General features: G+C 40.8%; 2 long non-coding RNA genes across 3 annotated transcripts; one reads left to right on the top strand and one right to left on the bottom strand.

Moving 5' to 3' along the window:
- Positions 1-1,442: 1,442 nt before the first annotated feature.
- Positions 1,443-6,240, bottom strand: LOC124207476. 2 transcript variants are annotated; one of them, XR_006879994.1, is made up of 16 exons: positions 5,806-6,034; positions 5,513-5,620; positions 5,107-5,291; positions 4,769-4,861; positions 4,621-4,695; positions 4,362-4,550; positions 4,218-4,303; positions 3,924-4,151; positions 3,677-3,855; positions 3,166-3,613; positions 2,847-3,104; positions 2,533-2,673; positions 2,239-2,361; positions 2,123-2,162; positions 1,786-2,002; positions 1,443-1,701 (listed from the first exon to the last, which is right to left on the bottom strand). It is a non-coding gene; the product is annotated as an uncharacterized LOC124207476 (long non-coding RNA). The 2 variants fall into 2 exon arrangements; XR_006879995.1 differs by having other exon boundaries at positions 3,677-4,151; positions 4,218-4,299; positions 5,806-6,240.
- Positions 6,241-6,467: 227 nt separating this feature from the next.
- LOC124207481 lies at positions 6,468-11,439 on the top strand. Its single transcript, XR_006880008.1, has 3 exons — positions 6,468-6,645; positions 6,746-6,848; positions 11,307-11,439. It is a non-coding gene; the product is annotated as an uncharacterized LOC124207481 (long non-coding RNA).
- Positions 11,440-15,790: the final 4,351 nt, after the last annotated feature.

Genomic DNA, 15,790 nt, shown 5'->3' with positions numbered 1-15,790 from the left:
TTTTGTTTTTTTTTGTTTTTTTTTTTTAATTCTTATTGATCGATCGCTAAGTTAAAATTTGCAATCTGGGATTGTCAGATTAGGCATTTGCCAGATTGCAAAAAAGAGAGTCGAAAATTGATATCGTTATATATATCTACCGTTCATTAGAAATCGGATGAAACGAGGTGCCGTGTGATTTACTGTGATGACACACACATCAAAATTTTCTCCCCCACCCAAAAAACAGATCAAAAATTTCCTACCTTATTGTGGTATATTTCCTCTAAGGTGGTCTAATCGTGAAAGACACTCAAGAATTGACTGAAGGACTTGACTGCCGGTAACTGAAAAGAAATGACAGCCGTAATGGTGTGCACTGAGTGTGGAGTGGTGTAGAGGTTGGGTGAGAACGGACGTGCGCATCATTATCAATGGTCGCAAGGCTTAAGAGGTGAGGATGAGAAAAAATCGGATAAAACGAGGGAGAACAGGTGAAGGAAAATCAGTCGAGTGAGAATCTCCGACACGGCAACAACTGCAAACTCAAAGTACTACACCACTAAGGCATCGGAATACTACACGACTTCGTATGCTGCCCCGAGCTACAACACCGAGCCCCCTAATTACTACACCACCCAAGCGCCAAATCATTTACACAAATCATTTAACTAAACCTGATGATCATTTCTTTTTCACCTTTCTTTTTTACAAAACAAAAAAAAAACAAAAAAAACAAAAAAACAAAAAAACAAAAAAAAAAAAAAACAAAAAATTCTTATTGTTAACTATTCCTTAATTTTTTGTTAAAGCCTTACCCTTGACTCGTGCTGGACCCACTGCTTTGCTAAGTGTGCCTTTCGCATGTGAGCCAGATGCATGTGGTGTAAGAATTGTTTTTTTTTTTAATATTTGTCAAAAAATTCTTGTCACCTTTCCTCTCTCGTTTTATCCGATTTTTTCTCATCCTCACCTCACCGCGCGCGGCGATTAATGACTCATGTTGAATTCATATCGTTCCATTCGTTTTGTTTAATGGCCCATCATTGAAAGAGTTATTAATCAAACTAAAGTGATTTATCGGCAGCATTATTAATAATCTTGTTCAATCAATCTCATCCATCAGCGTCTTTCCATTGAGTAGAAGCCTTTTTTTATTTACTATTTACATTAATTTATTTAAAAAAACAAAAAAAAACAAAAAAAAAAACAAAACAAATACAAAACAAAAACAAAAAAAAAAAACAAAAAAAAAAAAAAACAAAAAAAAACAATAAAACCTGGATTAATTTTAAACAAAATAAGCATACGCTGATTTTTTCCTTGTTCAAATACTTTCATGACAACCTCCGCATCCTCCCGCTCCTTCTTCCACATTAATTATTATTTTGTTTGTTTTCGTGTTTGGAAACATGGCCAGGTGTTCACATGGAGAAACGAGAAGAAATATAAAAGATAAAGAATAGAAAACCCATCTTGTGTATGAAAAAACCAACGATTCATTTAAATATTACAGTGTTAAAAAAATTACGATTGCCTGGTTATAAATGACATTAAGAAAAAGGGTGAAAAAAATTTGATTTTGACTCGAATTCTCCGAGTTCATCAACTTCTTCAGCGAACTTTCCACAGCCTCGACCAGAGCGGGGAAATTAGGATCCATTAGGCAAGAACGTAGGAGGTCCGGCACAAGTTCGGGAGACTCACCAATATCCGCATAATCTAAAATGTGACAAGATTGAAAATCAATTAACCAATAAACAAGTCAAAGGAGAACAAAGGTCGTTTTTTCTCTAAATAACCCACCCGAAGGCCATTTGGAATTTTGAGGATCCAAAACGGCGATGGACAACTACTCGATCGAGATGGTGCAAGAAGGTGGATGGTCGTCGTCTTGACCTTGTCGATCGGCGTCGTGCAAATTGAAAAAGCGGGACAGGTAACAGGCGCAGGCGTAGGCCACGGTCGTCGGTTCTTCCTGGTTGTTTGGTTGAAAGCGAATACGAAATTTGCGGCTGCTTTCCTGGTGCATGACAGAATTCAATAAGCATTTATAAATGTGTGAATAAACAATAAACCTCAAATAACAAACAAATAAACAAAAGCCGAGGAAAGTTTGACATTTGGCCAACCAGCCCCATACCTTGCTACTGGAAACGACGAACAACATGTTGGGTCCCCGTCTTTAAAATAATAAAAAATTTTTAGTTATTGCTTATAACGAAATGATTCATTTGGGTGTCGAGATTTGTGTTTTACCTTATGTCCTTCCACTCTCCCTGGGCCTCCGACAAGTTGATGCACTCGAGTAACACGTCACCGTGAAGAATCTGAATGTAACGACGCTGTAACCACACACACAAAAAGAAGGAAAGTCCAAATCTGAACAAATAAAAAGCCAAAAAAAACAAACAAACAAACAGACGGTTAAAACTTGGTCGAGAGACACGGAAAAGCAATCAAAGATGATGCTGGAATGTGGGCCATTCGTTATTCCAGTGAAAGAAAGAAGAAAGAAAGATGATCGTTTTTTTCCCCACTGTGTATGCATACCTTGATTCAGGTTTGCCTACGAGCTTGACGTAGGTCGTATCGGCCGTCAGACCACCGTCGGGCGGGTTGGAATAGACGTAGACGGCTTCGCCCGCTTCTCGGTCGTAGTAAAACGGAGCGCCAACTATCAGATCGGCCCGGCTGGAGAGAAAGAGAAAGACAATCAAATCAAACAGAACAAAACGAGAAAATGGTACACAAATCAACCAACAAGATGCACGTCAAATTTGGATGTTGCATCGCATCCACAATTCTCCGAAGCTCAACCGAAATCTGCCTTAGTACCACTGCACAAAAGAATCGACTGTACGTACACATTCTCGCTATCATTTTCGTCATCAACATGTCTGAGAGAAAGAAAGATGGGGAAGGGGTCCCGTTTAGATGTTCGTAAGGTTCCCAGGTGTTGTCTTCTTCACCGTAACCTTCCCATGAAACGAGGTACGCGTAATCTTCTTCTAGTGGATTGAAATCTTCAACTTTGTAAAGCAACCGACGATCTAAGATCTTGCCAACAACAAACTCGTTTTCGCTTAACGGTTCATCCGCAGTGGTATTATTTTCCCACGCGTCTGTAAAAAAATTATTGAAAGTTAATGAAATAGGCGCAGAAATGTTAAGAATTCAATTTACCAGATGCGTTATCAAGATTTTCAAAACCTTTGGCGGCTTCTGCGAGTAAGTCAACATCAGGCACTCCTCTGACTAAACGGTCCAATTCGTAATCCATTTCGGGTGTAAAATCTACTCCACTGTATGTTATGGGTGTCGTAACGGAGTCTTCTCTACTGTTTGTTAGGCGGGACTGTTCTGTCGCATCCACACTGGGAGGCAACACTGGCATCACGTCTATTCCATGGTCGGACACGGGCGTTTCCGGAGTTAAGTAATACTGAGTAGTGTTGCTGCTCGTCTCATCCTGATCATTGAGAAGTCCTCGGATGGCAAGATCATTCTTACTGTTTGGCCTGCCACAAATCTTTCTCTTCTTCCAGACAGATGATTTTTCAGATTTGGATGAATTTGGATCTGCGACTGACTGATCCGTGTCAGAATCAATCTTGACACGCTTTTTCGGTTACTGGAGAATAATAGACTAAAAATGAATGCAGTGATATAATTTCACTAGTGGTTATAAATCTACCTTAGGTTTAATTGCTCTGACACGATGAAGTTCGTTGGCGACAGCGTTCGTAACCCACCTACGAGAGACTATGGCTACAGCAGCTCGAATAAAAATTTCCCGACATTTAAGCATGGGCTCAAAAGACCCAGATAACCAAATCTGATTTAGTTCGTTATGCAAGTGTCCTTCGTGTTGCTCTTGAAAACAAAAGGGGAAAATAAAATTATGAAGCACATTCTTAGGGAAAAATAGTAATGCAATTTACTTAAATTTTGCCCGATTGGCGTATTCTGTAATTCTTTTAAGAAAACAGATTTCCACAAGGAGCGGGTAAGCTGATCCATGGCAGCTTGATCCATTTTTTGCTTAACTTCAACTCCTGGCGGAGAGCAGCAGGTCTGAATGTGCACTTGAAAGGGCGATATGTCTTCAAAGAGTTCATGACAAAAACTGCAAATAAGCAACGGGGACTTGCGGAGGTGGTCCAAACAATCTGGAGGATGAAACAAAACTGAGATTAGTGAACATATTAATAGTTATTTTTTATTTATTGCCTTACGTTTTAGTGTGTCAGCATCCAACATGACAAGAATTTCTTTTTCTGCTGCCTGACTATAGCAACTAAAAACATTTTGGAACGCCTATCTTTAAAAATTAATTAATTAAATGAAGGAACAAATCAATGGGAAGAAACTATATATACCAATCTCTTCATCTTCATTTGGATCTTCCGAGTGTAACATTTCGGGTGCATGCGGAACCACACCATTTACAACCCTGTTTGGCTCGCTAGTCACACCCTCGTAGTTTTTACTGGTACTAGGCGTGGCCATCAGTTGGTCTTGGCCAATCACTGATATACCTCTACGGATGACAGTACCCAATGGTGGTTCTTTTGTGGATAAACAAGGATTAAATAGGAGAATGCTGTACGTATGATAAAATAGCAAAACAATTTTTACCTGGCCCACTTGTGCCTTCTTCGGGTTCTCCGATTCGAATTTGAAAACTCAGCGAAGGTGTACTTGTTGATGAATCTACCATTATACAAAGTTGAAAATGTACGATTAGATTACGAGCGAGCAGCAGTTTAAATATCGTTGAATTTACCGTGATTTGAAGATGGGCAGTCTTGGTTATTGCTGGTGGATGGACAGTGGTTATTGGACTGATTTATCTGAAATATGGTATCCCCATTATGACCTAATAATTACAAGAAAATGCATTAAGCCTGATTGTTTTGCAATAATTGAGAAAACCGCCCACAGAAAAAGTTGTGAGTTCGCAAATGAGCTTTTTGTGAATGTGAATCCTAACTGAGTTAAGAAAAATGCTAAGAGAAAACAGTTCCAGTCAACCGCCTAGCTCAGGAATAATTGTACTCCGTGTGTCACAAATCAACCCAGTCAAATAGTCAAAGAGGAAGAAAAGAGATACATTTTTCCTACCTTTAAGCCTGGGAAATACAGCCAGGCATCTCCAGGCACTCCATCCACAGAATCCACGAGGCGGGATGGGAAAAAGGGGGTCCTCGTGAATACAACCACATTCACATGGATGTACACGAGGACAAAAGGGACTTAGAGATAGAGGAAGAACTCGACCAACATCGGTAGTTTCTCCAATCAAAATGCTAAATAAATAAAAGATAAAAAATGGGTTACGAAAAAGGAAAAATATTGACAGAAACAACAAATGAGGTAAAGTTGAAAACGAACATAGTGGGTAAATCCCAATTTTTAATAAATAGGAGAATCAAAGGTTTCCATGTAACACACTTCATTGATGCAAGTCATGCATCTAGTATCTAGCATGTCACAGTCACAGGTTAATTACAGTAACGAAAATCATTACCCAAGTTACTGATGATAGTGATGAGATCGCTGCTGAAGACATAGACAACACCGGCACAAGCAAAATTGGCATAACAAGTGATTAAGATGGCTGGCTCTGTCCTTGAATCTGCACAAAGATAAAAGTTAAACAGGTCAAACAAAGTATCGTGCATCAACAGCTTCATGATTAATGCTAGCACTGTCTCAGAGGGTCTGTGATGCTAGTCAGGAACTATAAAAAAATTTCTTAAGTTCTATTAAAGCTCCCTCATCATTCTATTTGTATTATTAGTTTTACCGGGTTTTACATACCTGAGCACCACAACATGAAGTGTGTATTAAGCTATTCTATGAAGAGACATCGGAATCCACACGACGGCCACATTTTTGAAATTTCATTTTTTTTGTGCTATTTTTCGTGTAGCAACAGACACGTTACGTTTCCCAAAAAATTATTGTTTCGTTTTCTTTGGAATCTTTAACTGGTCTTTATTTCGAAAATAAATCGGAAAATGGCAAAACAAAGACGACAGCAGACGACACTTGTCTTATGCTCGAGTTTAAGATATCGATAGAAAACAAAGAATAAAAATCGACCCCCCAAAAAAAGATAAACACGGTTTTCTTACCTGCGCTCGAAATCCGCTAAACGGATCAGAATAATTTTAGTATTTAAAATAGTTCTTATCAGCAATTTAAAATCCACTCTATCACTCTCAAGATAAAACATAAAAAAAAAGTAAAAATTGGCGCGATGTAAACCGTCACCATGGTTGTGACCGTCACTATAAAACCCTCATGGAAGCCAAGAGTCAGACCTATAGAATACAGAATAATTAATAAATCATTATTTTATAGCTCCTCAAAATGCCAAGAGGGAATAATCTCAATATTAATGTTATTTAACAGGAAATCTTATAGCGTCTGACAACAACGCTTCTTTTCCTCCTTACTCACTCCTTCGTTTTAGTATTTTCCCTCCAATTTTTTGTTTGTTTCGAGAGCGGCCGAGTGAGCGTGAGGGTCATACACGACGTTGCTGGCGTCGTTCAAAATACAATTATCGGATTAGTGTTTGTTATTTCTGATTTTGCAACTCATGGCAAACTTCAGAAATTAAGTTATCTAATAGCAAGAATATATTAAACTCAGGTAAATTCGTAAGAGAACGTATTAAGTTGCCCAAGTACGAACAGAGTTATAGTCAATTTTTCTGATCCATTTCAACTGTTCCAACATCTTAATTTTATAGAAATATGTCTTCCCTGGTGAGTTTGGTCCAAACTTGTTGGAATTTTCTTTGCTGAAGCCACATCATCTTACTTTTCATATAAAGTGATTAAACCGTTCCTCTGGTAAGCACATCTCATTTTATTACAGTAAAGGTTTGTTTATCACACTAACAATTCAGCGAACAGAAAGAACTGTGTTTTGTAAGTTACAACTCGATAACAAAAAATTAAAATCCAAATGAAAATAATAGGTAAAACTGGGTTAGTTGCTGGCTAACAAAAATTGTACGACAGCTTTGCACTGGTTAGTTACATTTGCTTTTCCAATTTTCATATTTTGACCATGACAAATTTAAAACTTGTAGAGAAAAAAAAAACACTTTAGCTGTCCCCCTGCTGTGCACGTTTTCGGGCTTTTATAGCCGGAGCTTCGTTGTATCTTTGCGTAAATTGCTTTTTAAGATCTTCTACCTCGTGAGCGTCAATGATGTTGGCGTTTAAAGCAGTGTTCACATAATTGGTGATCAAATTGTTGTAAACTTTGTCTATCACTTCTGCCGATTCCCTCCCAAAAATTGGTCCTAGCCAGTTGCTATCGACCGCGTGAAACATGGCTTCCTTGTACTTGCCTTCACGCATGAATTTCTTTTGTTGCTGATTGAATTCACTGTTTATTTTCGCTTTTCCAGCGTAGTTCAACGTTTCTTTATGCAGATCTCTTGGGATACTCATACTTGGGAAATCGTTCTCGTCCAAGTTCTTTATCCAGCCATCTTTGGCTTCCTTCCACATCGATTTAGCAGGCTGATGGTCAGATTCGACTTCGCCCCTCTTGGAATACTTCTTAGTCTCTCCGTGCCGGCCGCAATATCCATAAGAATCTTTGATGCTTCTGTAATGTTCACCTCCTCCGTAAAATCCCTTGTCGAGAGTATACTTGTGCCAGCCGTTGCGGATGGCCTGAGAAACAGATGGATCCTTCTCAACCATTGAGGCAGTGACTTCACGCAACTGGGTCGGATTAAGATCCACGTTGTAATGCGCTTTAATTTGATTCGCCAGACACTCAAACATGCAGTCGTAACCATTTCCAGAACTAGCACCACTACCATCATTACTGTAAAAGTGGCCTATTGACTGGCCATCGACTGCTCGTTCTACTTTGATGACAATAGCATTAGGATTGGCAGGATCACTTTCGTGAACAAAGTGGTCGTCGGAACTCTCAATTCGAACGGCCACATCTGCGTTAGCAACACCCAGACTCTGCAAGACAGCCGGCAATGCACTACTGAGCGCATTGACACATAATCTGTCAGCTGGAATTCCTTCGCGAATTAGGGCAGCAAAGAGTTTGGGATCCTTGGTCTTCCGCATCAGCTTTAGGCAAGCTTTGACGTGGGCCTCAGATGGGGAACATCGAGTCCCTTCAATTAATCCTTGTTCACCTGATGATTGACTAGCCTTTCGTATATCCTTTCGTCGTTCTTCTTGAAGTTTGTGCAACTCTTCACGGTAACCCTTTTCTTTGTGGTTTCCATAGGTTTCTTTTATGGTCCGTGCCGTTGACGTTACAACTTGTTTAGCTGCACCTTGTAACATTTGTGTCGTCCACGACTGGATCATTTGACCAGCTTCCCTGCCCAGTGCAGTTTTCATATCGTCTTGCACCTTTTGTTGAAAGCGTTCCACTTCTCTCTTGACTTCTCTATTAGCGTCGAAATCACCTAGTTCTTTTATTGGTTTATTATTGCACTTTTGTAATTCCGAGTGGAATTGTATGGTTCGCGTGACAAACACGTCAACTAATTCCATGACAACTTTTAATTTGTCCACACACTTGCTGATGAAGTTCATCACTTTGGTTGCTATTTGCAATGCGTTGCTTGCGGCGCCAACCATTTGTCTTTTACTATGAGCTTCACTCAGTCCCGACGAGACGGCACTTACAACTTTTGAAAGCCATTCGAGTCCATTCTGGACCCAGCCTGTAGTGACTAGTTGCATCTTTTCAGAGACAAGACGCTGAGCCTCAGTTGGACCGTGCAATCTGTAGAGGTGGTTCAACGTCTCATTCATATTTGTGAAGTTTTTGACGACAGCTTCATTGATTTCTTCTATGATGGTTGTGCCCAGTTTACAACAAAGATTGGCAAGTTGACTGTTAACGAGAGACTCTATTTGATTGTTGAGCACCCCAAAACCAACGCCCTGGGTGATTTTGATGCAGGTAGTTTTCGCGACTTGTTTCACGATGGTCCTGCCCGTCAATTTCATTGCGCTTGAGCTTTGGGCTACTATTTTGCCACCTTCCTTGAAGCCAGGACCAACTAATTTGTATCCGTATTTGAAAAATTTCACACCTCTGGAAAAGACAGCAGCGATTCCCATGGTCCCGACAGTCATAGCGATGCTCATAAGTTTGTGACGGTCGTAATCAGCCCAAGTGAAGTTGTTGCCAGACCAAAGAGCTGACACGGCGAACAGGATGTCAGATACACCTTCGGACATGAGTCCCGAAGCAGCGTGCGTCATTAGCCCAGCGAATTTAATTTGTATGATAGCTCCAAGAGCGACTTGAGCGAAACCAAAAGCAATGATCAAGGAAGCTCTTAGAATAATTTTCCACGACCTTTTTTCCTCTTTCATTTCAATGACATGATCAAAGCCAAGGAGACGAAAAACGTCAAGTTCCGTCGAAATGTTGTTCATGTCACTTCTCTGCCGGATGGAGGGTTCGATGGATTCCAGTGTAGCGTCGGGCGTCTCCATGGTGGCGTAAACGGCTTGGTGATTTTTCAAAAACGACATAATGCGACCGCTATCCTGTTTGTCTTTGGTGATATTCTTTACAGCCTTTTCCAAATCGTCCGCGTTCACAAATTCATACACCAGGACACCAGAGATTATGTGTTTTCTCATTAAATCTGCCAGCATGTCTTGGTAAGGTTTTAGTGCCAAATAAGCTATTGCTTTGAACCGGTCGGGATCTTTTTCGTTAAGCCACTGACGCCTTACCGTTTCGGCTAAAAAAGTTCTTTCTACTAGTCTCCTGACAGGATTCTCGTAAATAGGACATTCAGGGTAATTAAACTGTTGATGCTTGTAATCTTGAGCAAGATTCCCTTGGTCATCAATGATTCCTTGCTTTTTCAGAGCGTTCCAAATGTGTTTGCAGTCTTCCGGATGGATTTTGGTGCTGTAATTCAAAGCATCCATACTAAGCTGGCCGAGGGCTCTCAAGTCGACCGTTTTAAGTTTGTTGAAATCAAGACGGGCTATTTTGTTGGATTCAAAGCTTTTCTTCTTGCAGCGATATTCCGTTAAAAGAATAGATTTAAGATATTTTTTGCGAACTAAAACTTTCTTTTTATCGAGCAAGTCCGTCTGACTAGAATATGTCGGATTGTAAAGAACGTAATTGGCCATTCCAATTTCATCGTTAATCTTTTGACGATGGTCGAACCCAGAAATGCCGTCGCAATCGGAAACAGACAGGATGGCACACTTGTGAACATCTTGTAAGACATTGTTATTGACGAGCAAATTCCAAAAGGCTTTTCTGGTGCACTGCACAATACCACTGTTTTTCAAATTTTTCTCCATTTCTTTTTCAGAGTAAAGGTAGACTTCTTTTTTGTTTAGAAATTGAATCAGAGAAGTTTTTTTGACTCCATAATCATCCGCTACTTGTTGGATGGCGGAATCTCGATTTGGCACGGAATCTACGTCGTTAACACAACTAACGCGGCACAGAGAGAATGCTAGTTTTTTAAAATAGACATCCACTTTGGTTTCGTCGATTCCTGCTTCTTGAAGACCTGCCACGGAGCAATGGCTGCCAAGCAAAGAGCGAATCGAACTTTGGAAATGCTCCAATATCTTAATAACGTTTTCCTTCTGTTGCTTGTAGGCCTCAATATCACAAAAGGAATTTTCTGCGCCAGACTTTGTCATTGTTTGGCTGACGATTTGCGAGTAGGACGTCTGCAAATTAATATGTTGTTCAAGAAGGGCTTCAGCGGCACGTAACGTTTTAATAAATTTAGCTTTTTCTTTTTCCTCCTTGAATTTTCCTTCCTTGACGATGACAAGAGCGCGATAATAATGGGCCGCTGGATAGAAGAAACTTTGGTCTTTTGATTCGATAAGTCGATCTAAAAGGGTGGCCGCCATTGAGACGTTGGGATTTTTGTTTCGTGTGGCCAGTTGTTTGGCAATAACAATTGAACGGGCAGGAGTGACCCAGCTGATATCACTCGACAGTTCCAATTTGTCAATCAGTTCATTTTCCAATTTCTTTAACACTTTTTCGATGGACTGAGACTCGAATGTTTTGCCATCGTCGATCGAGTCTAGCCATAAGGCCCATTGGTCAAGAGCGCTTGAACAAATCATGTCGATTTCCACACTGTCTCTCTGCCCGTCCAATTGCCGCTTGAGTTTCGCGTAGTGCCTGGAAAACTGCTCAAAACATTTTTCTTGTTTGCCAATATTTCGATAGAAATCTTCAGCTAAGTTTGATATTCTTTGCAATATTCTTGACGATTTCTCTCTTCTTTCATGTCAAAAATCTTACAGGTTCCCCAAGAGCCAGTCGTGATGTCCATTGTCTCTGGTGATTCACACAAGATGAGGATTCCACTTCCGGGCGCTCCTTTTCGACCCGCACGACCTAGTGCTTGTTCCTCGATCCGCACGTTATCCGGCAGGTAAGTCAAACATATGTGTAATCCTCCATTATCGCGCAATGTTTGGCTAATTTTGATGTCGGTGCCTCGTCCGGCCAAATTGGTTGCCACTATAACGTGACCAACGTCCAGTTCGTTTCTTTCAAATTCAAATTTTTCGTAGTCGCGGGTGTAGTGATGGATTTTCATTTTCTTTGTCGAAATTTCCGTTTTAAAAATATCTCCTAGATGTTGATGAGTCATTTTCACGTCGTTGATGGATTTACAAAAAATGACCATTGAACGAGCTTTTTTATTCAAAATAGTCTGACGTGTTTCATCCGCGATGGCATCCAGCCATTTTTCTTCCGTCTTGACCACTTGCGCTCGCTTGACAGTGAACACTTTTGGATAAGCCGTTGGTAAGGTGAAGTAATGACATTCGTACGTTTGTTGTAAAAAGTCCCGTTCCGGCTGCGAGCCTAACGTGCCCGTAAGACCGGTCAGTTTGTCATAGCATTTGATGTACGTGACGTTACTAATGAAAACCGCTTTGAGACTCTGCAACGAAATTTGACATCCTTCTTTGAGTTGCAAAAACTGATGAAGGGATTCGCCCCACTCAGTCGTTGTCCGGTCTATACCAGTGTTGGGATCGATGGGAATAACCAGCGGATTGGGGTCGGGACTGATACCTGGTCTATCCTGGCCGACGACATAGTGCTCGCCGACATTCATTACTAGTGATCTCCACGCGCTCGCCAGCCAGCTTTCCAGGTGTTGGTCAACAAAGGACAAAAATCTCTCGGGTATTCGAATGCGGCGATCGCGTTCAATGACGTTTCTGAGATAGTAATTCAATTTATGGTTTAGACAGGCATTGGGATAATTGATCTTTGGAATTTTTCTGACATCTTCTACTTTCAGTCGCCCTCGTTCGTCCAGTATTTCATTTTTGATCAAGTAAGCCCATATCGCGTTCTTCTCTGATGAATTTTTCTTTAAAGAGGAATCGATAGCTTCCAAATCGTTTTTTGTAATAGTCCCAAAGAGATCGTATAAAACATCCGACTTGATTTGTTCTAAACTGGCGCGGGAAGTTCGAATCTTTTCCCAGACAAAGACGTAGAGCGATTCCAACATCTCCATACCTGGGATGTCGTGCGATAGGTACAGCATGTAGTTGGCTCGGTCTAGCAACATGCAATCGACTTCGTCGACGATGACGCAATTAAATCTTCGATCACCGCGAATGTTGCGACTGTAGAAGGAGTCCAACAAGTAATCGCGTTGGAACTTAGACATTTCTCCGTAAACAACTGAACAACTGTAGCAGCGGACGAGATCACTATCCAGTCTACTGGAATTGTTCGAGACGGAAACGCCGAAAATTTCGTATAGATCTCGTAAACCTCCTTCGGCCACAGAAGAATTAGAATCACGAAGAGCCAGCACGCTATTGCTTGTAATAATGTCAATTTTCAAACCGCGAAGTGCTCGGTAGATAGCCACTCCGGCGACAATCAGCGATTTGCCTTCGCCTGTTGATACTTGAGCCAGTGAACTAGTTTTATTTAACAGTAAACTCGTGATGGTCACTCGTTGAGTGTCTCGTAATCGGAATTGCATTTTTAATTGGATGGCGCGATCGTAAATGAAAAGAAACTCGTATAGCGACAACTCTTTGGCGTTGTATAGTCTGCCGAAGGCCCACAGCATAATGTCTTCTAGAGAGAGACTGTCGAATCGTCGAATCGAGTCCATTTTTTCTAGGGAAATCGCCATGTAACATTTGCTTAACAAGACTTCAAATTCAATATCTTCCAGTTGAGATTCAACGCCAGTCGATGTATTTCCGTCTGTTTTCATAACTGCTATGATCTCTTCGAAAGTCCTCTCTTGTCCGGAATTCCCCAGAGATGATCCGTCCGAGTACAGTTTTTGCTGAAGTAGTTTGGCAATGTCCGATGCGCTCTTGACAGGAGGTTGTTGACATTCTTCGATCGAATCGTGGCAAAACTTTTCTCCTTTTTTGTTTTCCAGCTCGAGCAACAAGTAAACAATTTCCTTCTTATCTTCCAGACGCATCAGCGATGGCAATAAGTTATCAACTTCTTTCTCCCACATCTTGCTCTTGAGTTCGAAATACCAGTCATTGATTGTCAGATGACCAAGGCGGATTATATCGTCTTCCGTGAAACGCAAATCTTCAGCCAACATTTTCAGGGTTTTTCCCAGTTTCTCGGTTGTAAGTGGAGAATTTCTTTCTCCGGAAGCGACAAGACGGTCTCTTAGTAAGGAAATTATCCGACCACTCAACTTGTACAAAGCGCGCCTCCAAGATTTTTTATCTTCGGGCTCTAGGACGACCAACATCTTCTCTTCCATTTCTTGCAATAAAAATTCGTATTGCCAGCGATGCGGGCAAAATTTGTCGACGATGTGCAAGTAGAAAATCGGATCCAAGTCTCTGATATTATAATCTAAAACTCGTTGCGATAGTGAACAAATATCAGAGGCCAATTCGTCGACTAAACCGACGTCAGGATCGATAGACCTGTGACCTTTTGGAGTCAGATGACGCCTGAGTAACATACACAGTACATCCGGCGTGCCACCGTATTGAGGATTAAGCATAAGGATGGAAGTGATGACTTGTTGATTTTTAGTGTAATTCTTTTCAAACCATGACGATAACTTTTTGAACTCTGCATCTTCTTGCGTTGATCGACTGTTTGAATCGGTGGGTACTGGATTCATTCCAGCATTAACTGGTTCCATTTCAGTCTGTTGTCGCAATATTTCAACTCGACGATCTCGTTGCTCAAAAATTTTTCGCAGCTTAGGATTCACTTCCAGCTTTTGCCATGCATCTTTTTCGTAAAGGATAAAATGCTCCTCGTTACCATCGGAGTTAAGTGTCTCGTCAAATTTGAATAGCGGTGAATTTTCGTCGTTGTTTGGGTCGTTTTGGTCATCAGCAACGTAAACGTGAATTTTCTTATCGTAAATCAGAGCCATCAATTCCAGCTCCGATCGGCCCAGAGTGGTCAGTGGCGATTGAACATATTTCGCATATTCTTCCATCAACGCCTTTGACTTGGCAACTTCTTTCCAATCATATTTTTCTTTCAGGCTCTTGGCAATTTTTTTGAAATTTTTACCACTTGAAGACCAGGATTTCTCCAAAGTTTCGGTGTCTTTTTGATTGCCTTCACCCGACAAGTAACCGACGTTTTCCAGCTTTTTCATTTCATTCTGCAGCTCCCTTCGATAAAAGATCAAGTATTCAAATCTTTTGATGTTAGCAACAGGGAAGTCTTTGTCAAATTCATATACTTCAGAAACAAATGGCTTAATAAGGGAGGAGAAAGTGTGATAATGTGTTGTGCCATTAGCTAGAATGTACTTGGAGATACGCTCCCTGTAATACTTCGTTTCTTCGCAAAAATAAGAGCCGAACGATTCTTTTTGACCAAAAATGCAATGCAGGATGTTATCGGCTCCGCCCGTTGTCGACAATCGTTCCAGGCAGCGAACCGTGTTGTTTAGTTGGCGTCTCGATTTCGTCTCGATTTTGTGTACGACCTGTCTAAGTTTGGCGCTAGTTGATGTTACGCAATCTTCACTCCATCGGGCATCAACATTTCCTTCCACATCTTCAGCCATTTTTCCGGTTATTAACTTTAAAGAATTTTACAAAAATACAATAATTAGCTTAGCTGTTGAAGACTTTTGTTGACTGAAAAAGAAATTTAATTCAATTTAAACAGCAGTTCGCAGCAGTTGAACAATCATCTCGACTTTCACATTTTACATTGAACTTGCTTGAAACGTAAATCAAATATTTCGTCAGGGGCAAACAAAACAACGTTCTACTTGGTTCTAATCTAAATATGTTCACTTACCGTCACTGAAAGAGATTGTCCAAAAAAACTCGATTCACAACGAGATCCACCTAGTTTCTGACAGTTTTTCACTGGAGCTGCAGCGTGAATGACACCCACTCTACTGTATAACGAAATGGGTGTGACTTGAACAGCTGAAAACGAAACTGGGAAACGGAAAAAGCCATGTTGCAATTCTTGTCGCCAGCTTCTATCGAGAAATGTGGGTCTAGACGTAGGGTTTTATGACTTGTCTCGTCCATTTCCCTGACTCGCTCACTATCAGTGTGTCTGCGTGATAGCCTTGAGGGGACCGTAAAGTTTATTATTGGTTCGGAGAAGACCAGCTCACATAAATACGATACGGATACATTCATGCCCCCTATTGTCGGTTGTGGCAGACGTGTTGGACGAAAACTCATTCACGCAACGATTTTGTGGTTCTGTGCAGTTTAGATTACATTTGACGTGAATACCGGTTAATTTGATGGAATTAACACTTTAAGCT

Source organism: Daphnia pulex, chromosome 11 (assembly GCF_021134715.1).
Source record: "Daphnia pulex isolate KAP4 chromosome 11, ASM2113471v1".
Taxonomy (NCBI): domain Eukaryota; kingdom Metazoa; phylum Arthropoda; class Branchiopoda; order Diplostraca; family Daphniidae; genus Daphnia; species Daphnia pulex.
This window is presented reverse-complemented; position numbering and strand designations above follow the sequence as displayed.